Consider the following 6728-nt stretch of genomic DNA (forward strand, 5'->3'; position numbering starts at 1 on the left):
CTAGGAAATTAACAGCAGTTAAAAAAAAATGAAAGTGGATCGGATCAGTGCAATGTGCCGGCCACAGCATGCCAGCCCCAGCGGACATTGGAGGGTGAATCAACGGCAAAAGGGAGACCTTTCTCTCTGTCTCTCTCTCTCACTGTCCACTCTGCCTGTCCAGAAAACAAACAAAAAAAAGAAAGTGGAAATATATCCAAAAGGTGAGCTGTAATACAAAAGCAGTACATCAGCAAGAAAGTCAGATTTTTTTTTGACAGAATGAGTTAGACAGTGAGAGAGAGACAGAGAGAAAGGTCTCCCTTTTCTGTTGGTTCACCCCCTCCCCAAATGGCCACTATGGCTGGTGTGCTGTGCCAATCCGAAGCCAGGAGCCAGGTGCTTCCTCCTGGTTTCCCATGTGGGTGCAGGGCCCAAGCACATGGGCCATCCTCCACTGCCTTCCTGGGCCATATCAGAGAGCTGGACTGGAAGAGGAGCAACCGGGACAGAACCCAGAGCCCTGACCAAACCTGGGGTACTGGCACCACAGAAGGAAGATTAGCCTAGTGAGCAAGAAAGTTAGAATTTAATAACAATGTTTATTTATTTTTTCCTTCTATTTTTTGAAAGCTTTTATTTAATAAATATAAATTTCATAAGTACAGCGTTTGCATTATAGCAGTTCTTACCCCAATACCCTCCCTCCTATCTCCAAACCGTCCCATCTTCTACTCCCTCTCCCATCCCATTCTTCACTAGGATTCGTTTTTAATTATCTTTATATACACAAGATAACTCTATACTAAGTATATTTCAACAGTTTGTACCAACACAGACACACAAAGTATAAAGTACTGTCTGAAGACTAGTTTTACTGTTAATTCTCATAGTAAAGCTCCTTAAGGACAGAAGTCCTACATTGGGAGAAAGTGCACAGTGACTCCTGTTGTTGATTTAACAATTGACCTCTTATTTATGATGTCAGTGAACATCCCAGGCTCTTGTCATGAGCTGCCAAGGCTATTGAAGCTGTTTGAGTACACAAAAATCTGACATTATTTAGACAGGGCCATAATCAAAGTGGAAGTTTTCTCCTCCCTTCAGAGAAAGTTACCTCCTTCTTTGATAGCCCATTCTTTCCACTGGAATCTCACTCACAGAGATCTTTCACGTAAGTCATTTTTCTGCCCCAGTGTCTTGGCTTTCCATGCCTGAAATACTCTCATAGGCTTTTTAGCTGGATCCAAATGCCTTAAGGGTCGATTCTGAGGCCAGAGTGCTGTTTAGGGCATTTGTCATTCTATGAGTCTGCTGTGTGTCCTGTTTCCTACCTTGGATCATTCTCTCCTTTTTAATTCTATCAGTTATTATTAGCATATTCTTGGTCTTATTTACGTGATCCTTTTGACACTTATTCCTATCTTTATGATCAGTTATGAACTTAAACTTATCACTTTAACTAGTAAGATGGTATTGGTACCAGCCAACTTAATGGGATTTGGAGTCCCATGTCAAGTCTTTAGCTTTACCCTTAGGGGTGGGTCCTAGGGAACAAGTCTAAACTGTACACATCCTCCCTCTGTTACTCCCACACCTATTTTTAACAAGGATCAATTTTCAATTAGATTTAAACACCTAAGAATAAATCTGTAACAACTATATTTAAAGAGAATAAAAGTAAAATCCATGAGAAATTTTAAGAACCTAGAAAAGGAAGAGCAAACAAAACACAGAAAAAAAGCACAAATGTAAACTGAATACCAGAAAACAACAGAGAAAATCAATAAAACCAACAACATATTATGTAAGAGAAAGCTATAAAATTGATTTTCAAATTCTAACGAGATTAATCAGGAATGAGAAGAAAAATACCAATTGCAGAAATTAGAAAGGTGACATGATTATAGTTCTTAAGAGTGTTTACAAAAATGAAACATTATATGCATCTTCAGGCCAATGAATTCACTAATTTTGATAAAAATATGTGAGTTTCTTTAAATACACAAATTACCAAAGCTTAGTCAATAACAAATGCATAATCTGAATATCCCTATATCTACTAAATAAATATAAATTGTAGTTACAAAACCTTCACACAAAGCAATCCAAATGACTTACCTGGTAAATATCACCAAATATTTAAAAGAATAGTAATATCAATTCTACATGAACTCATTTTTTTAACTTTTATTAGTAGATATAAATTTCCAGAGTATAGCTTATGGATTACAATGGCTTTTTCCCCTCCATAAATTCCCTCCAACCCGCAACTCTCCCATCTCCCAATCTCTCTCCCATTCCATACACTTCAAGATTTATTTTCAATTATCTTTATATACAGATCAATTTAGTATATATTAAGTAAAGATTTCAACAGTTTGACCCACACAGAACACAAAGTGCCAAATACTGTTTGAGCACTAGTCATATCATTAATTCACATTGAACTACTCATTAAGGACAGAGATCCTACATGGGAAGTAAGTGCACAGTGACTCCTGTTGTTGACTTAACAATTTGACACTCTTGTATAAGGTGTCAGCAATCTCCCCAGGCTCTAGTCATGACTTGCCAAGGCCATGGAAGCCCCCTGAGTTCGCCAACTTTGATCTTATTTCAACAAGGCCATAGTCAAAGTGGAAGTTCTCTCCTCCCTTCAGAGAAATGTACCTCCTTCTTTCATGGCCTGTTCATTCCACTGGGATCTCGCTCACAGAGATTTATTTATTTATTTATTTTTTGTGCCAGAGTGTCTTGGCTTTCCATGCCTAAAATACTCTCATGGGCTCTTCAGCCTGATTTGAATGCCTTAAGGGCTGATTCTGAGGCAAGAGTGCTGTTTAGGACATCTACCATTCTATGAGTCTGCTGTGTCTCCCGCTTCCCATGTTGGATCGCTCTCTCCCTTTTTGATTCTATCAGTTAGTATTAGCAGACACTAGTCTTGTTTATGTGATCCCTTTGATTCTTACACCTATCATTATGGTCTATTGTGACCTGAAAATTGATCACTTGGACTAGTGAGATGGCATTGGTACATGCCACCTTGATGGGATTCAATTGGAATCCCCTGGCACATTTCTAGCTCCACCACTTGGTGCAAGTCGGCTTGAGCTGGTCCCAAATTGTGCATCTCCTCCCTCTCTTATTCCCACTCTTATATTTAACAGAGATCACTTTTCGGTTAACTTTAAACACCTAAGAATAATTGTGTATTAATTACATAGCTCAACCAATGGTATTTAGTAGAACAAACAAAAATACTAAAAGGGATATAGTATTAAATTGTACATCAAAAGTGATGATAAGGGCTGATCAAGTCATTGTTTCTCATAGTGTCCATTTCACTTCAACAGGTTTCCTTTTTGGTACTCTGTTAGTTGTCACCAATCAGGGAGAACATATGATATTTGTCCCTCTGGGACTGGCTTATTTCACTCATCATGATGTTTTCCAGGTTCCTCCATCTTGTTGCAAATGACCGGATTTCATTGTTTTTGACTGCTTTGTAGTATTCTATGGAGTACATGTCCCATAATTTCTTTATCCACTCTATTGTTGATGGGCATTTGGGTTGATTCCAGGTCTTAGCTATTGTGAATTGAGCTGCAATAAACATTGAGGTGCAGACAGCTTTTTTTGTTTGCCAATTTAATTTCCTTTGGGTAAATTCCAAGGAGTGGGATGGCTGGGTTGTATGATAGTGTTATATTCAGGTTTCTGAGTAATTTCTAGACTGACTTCCATAGTGGCTTTAACAATTTGCATTCCCACCAACAGTGGGTTAGTGTCCCTTTTTCCTCACATCCTTGCCAGCATCTGTTGTTGGTAGATTTCTGAGGGTGAACCATTCTAACTGGAATCTATCCATTTCTAAGAGATTTCTCTGTTTGCTGGCATACAAGTCCTTGTAGTAATTTCTGATGATTCTTTTTTATTTCTGTGGTGTCTGTTACAATTCCTTTTTCATCTCTGATTTTATTGATTTGAGTCTTTTCTTTTTTTAGTTAGCTGGGCCAATAGGGTGTCAATTTTTTTTTTTTTTATTTTTTCAAAAAACCAGCTCTCGTTTGGCTGATTTTTTGTAATGTTTTTTTTTTTTTTGGATTCAATCTTATTGATTTCTTCTCTGATTTTAATTATTTCTCTCTACTAGATTTGGGTCTGGTTTGCTGCAGATTTTCTAGATCCTTGAGATGCATTGAAAGCTCATTTATTTGGTGCCTTTCCAATTTCTTGATGTAGGCACCTGTTGCTATAAACTTTCCTATCAACACTGATTTTGCTGTATCCCATAAGTTTTGATATGTTGTGCTGTTGTCCTCATTTACTTCCATAAAGTTTTTTATTTCTCTTTTGATTTCTTCTATGACCCAGGGTTCATTCAGGAGCATGTTGTTCAATCTCCATATGTTTGCTTTCTCTAGGGATTCCTGAGTTGCTGCTTTCCAACTTCATTTCACTATGGTCTGAGAAGCTGCATTGTATGATTCTAATTCTTTTGAATTTGTTAACAATTGCTTTATGACCTAGTATGTAGTCAATCCTAGAGAAGGTTCATGTACTGCTGAGAAGAATGTAAATGCTTTATGTGTAAGATAAAAAGTTATGTATGTATCTGTTAGATCCATTTGGGCAATAGTGTCATTTAAATCTACCTTTTCCTTGTTGATCTTCTGTCCGATTGATCTCTCTATTTCTGAGAGTGGAGTATTGAAGTCCCCTAGTACTATTGTATTGGAATCTAAGTCTCCCTTTAAGTCCCTTAACATATCTTTTAAATAAACCGGTGCCCTGTAGTTAGGTGCATATACAATGATAATTGTTATATCTTCCTGTTGAATTGATCTCTTAATCATTATATAGTGCCCCTCTTTGTCTCTCTTAACAGTTTTTGTGTTAAAGTTTATTTTATCTGATATTAAGTTGACTACACCTTATTTTTTTTTTGTTTCTGTTGCATGGAATATCTTTTTCTAAACTTTCACTTTCAGTATGCATGCATCTTTGTTGGAAAGATGTGTTTCTTGTAAACAGCAAATAGATGGGTTTTGTTCCTTAATCCATTCAGCCAATCTGTGCCTTTTAACTGGAGAGTTGAGTCCATTAACATTCAATGTGACTATTGAGAAGGAGTAACTTTGCCCTGCCATTTACCAAAGATATTTTCTAATATATGCTTTGAACTTCCTATGATCTTTTGCTGTGAGGTTTCCTTCCTTTATCTTCTTTCATACTGATGACTGTGTTTCTGTGTTTCTGTATGTAACACATCTTTAAGCATCTTTTGCAGGGCTGGACAAGTGGCGACAAATCTTTCAATTTCTGTTTGCTGTGAAAGGTCTTTATTTCACCTTCATTCACAAATGAGAGATTTGCAGGATATAATATTCTGGACTGGCAGTTTTTCTCTCTTAGCACCTGGGCTATGCCTCGCCATTCTCTCCTAGCTTGTAGGGTTTCTGATGAGAAGTCAGCTGTGAGTCTAATTGGAGATCCTCTGAGAGTAATCTGGCGTTTCTCTCTTGCACATTTTAGAATCTTTTCTTTCTGTTTCTCTGTGGTGCGTTTAATTACAATGTGTCATGGTGAGAATCTCTTTTGGACGTGGTTACTAGGGGTTCTATGAGCTTCCTGTACTAGGATGTCTCTGTCCTTCTCCAAACCCAGAAAGTTCTCTGCTAGTATCTCACTAAAAAGGCCTTCTAATCCTTTCTCTCTCTCCATGCCTTCAGGAACTCCTAGAACCCAAATGTTGGGTTTTTTAATAGTATCCTGTAGATTCCCAACAATATTTTTTAGATTTCTAATTTCTTCTTTGGTTTGACCTTATACTTTCCTGTGCTCTGTCTTCTAAGTCCAATATTCTCTCTTCTGTCTCACTGACTCTGTTTTTAAGGCTCTCTAATGTGTTTGTCATTTGATCTATTGAGTTCTTCATTTCATTTTTATTTCTCTTCACTATCACACTTTCCTGTTCTACTAGTTGCTGCATTTCATTTTGATTCCTCCTTAATATTTCATTTTCACGAGAGAGATTTTCTATCCTGTCCAGTAAGGATTTCTGTAGTTCAGGAATTCGTTTTTGAAAACTTCTAAATGTTGTTATCATAAATTTTTTGAAATCCATTTCTTGCATTTCCTCTATCTCATCATCTTCATAATCTTGGCTTGGGATGTCTTGTTCATTTGGGGGTGTCATAATGTCTTCCTTGTTCTTATTCCCTCAGTTTCTGTGTTTGTTGCTTGGCATTGTGGAGATATTCTTTGAATTATACTTCCCTCGCTGTGTGTTTTTTTCTTTTTATACTATGACTCTGTTAAGTGGACTTTCTGCTTTTGGATGAGCCTTAGAGGCTTGAGGCTTTAGATGGGTGTGGCCAGAGAGCTCTGCTTGGTTCTTCAGGGTTAAGGGTGTGCCAAAGGTGACTCACTCAGGTTAGGCATGGTAAATCTCTCTCTCTTTATTTATTTATTTATTTATTTATTTATTTATTATTCCGGAGGGACGTAATACTGCACAGCTGAGCGGAATTGAAGGTAGTCAGCTTCTGATCTCTGCCTTCTGTGGGTATATCATTTGTCTACTTTTTCCCAAGAACCACACAAAGAATCTGTGCTGCCCTCAGTGTGGGCTCAAATTCTCCTGCATTCTCCCACCCGGTTGCCAAGGTTACCAAATTGTAGCATCTCTGGAGAGTACTCATGTGAACTCCATGAGTTCTCTCACCCACCATCTCTTTTTT

The sequence above is a fragment of the Lepus europaeus genome, chromosome 9, assembly GCF_033115175.1.
Source record: "Lepus europaeus isolate LE1 chromosome 9, mLepTim1.pri, whole genome shotgun sequence".
Lineage (NCBI taxonomy): Eukaryota > Metazoa > Chordata > Mammalia > Lagomorpha > Leporidae > Lepus > Lepus europaeus.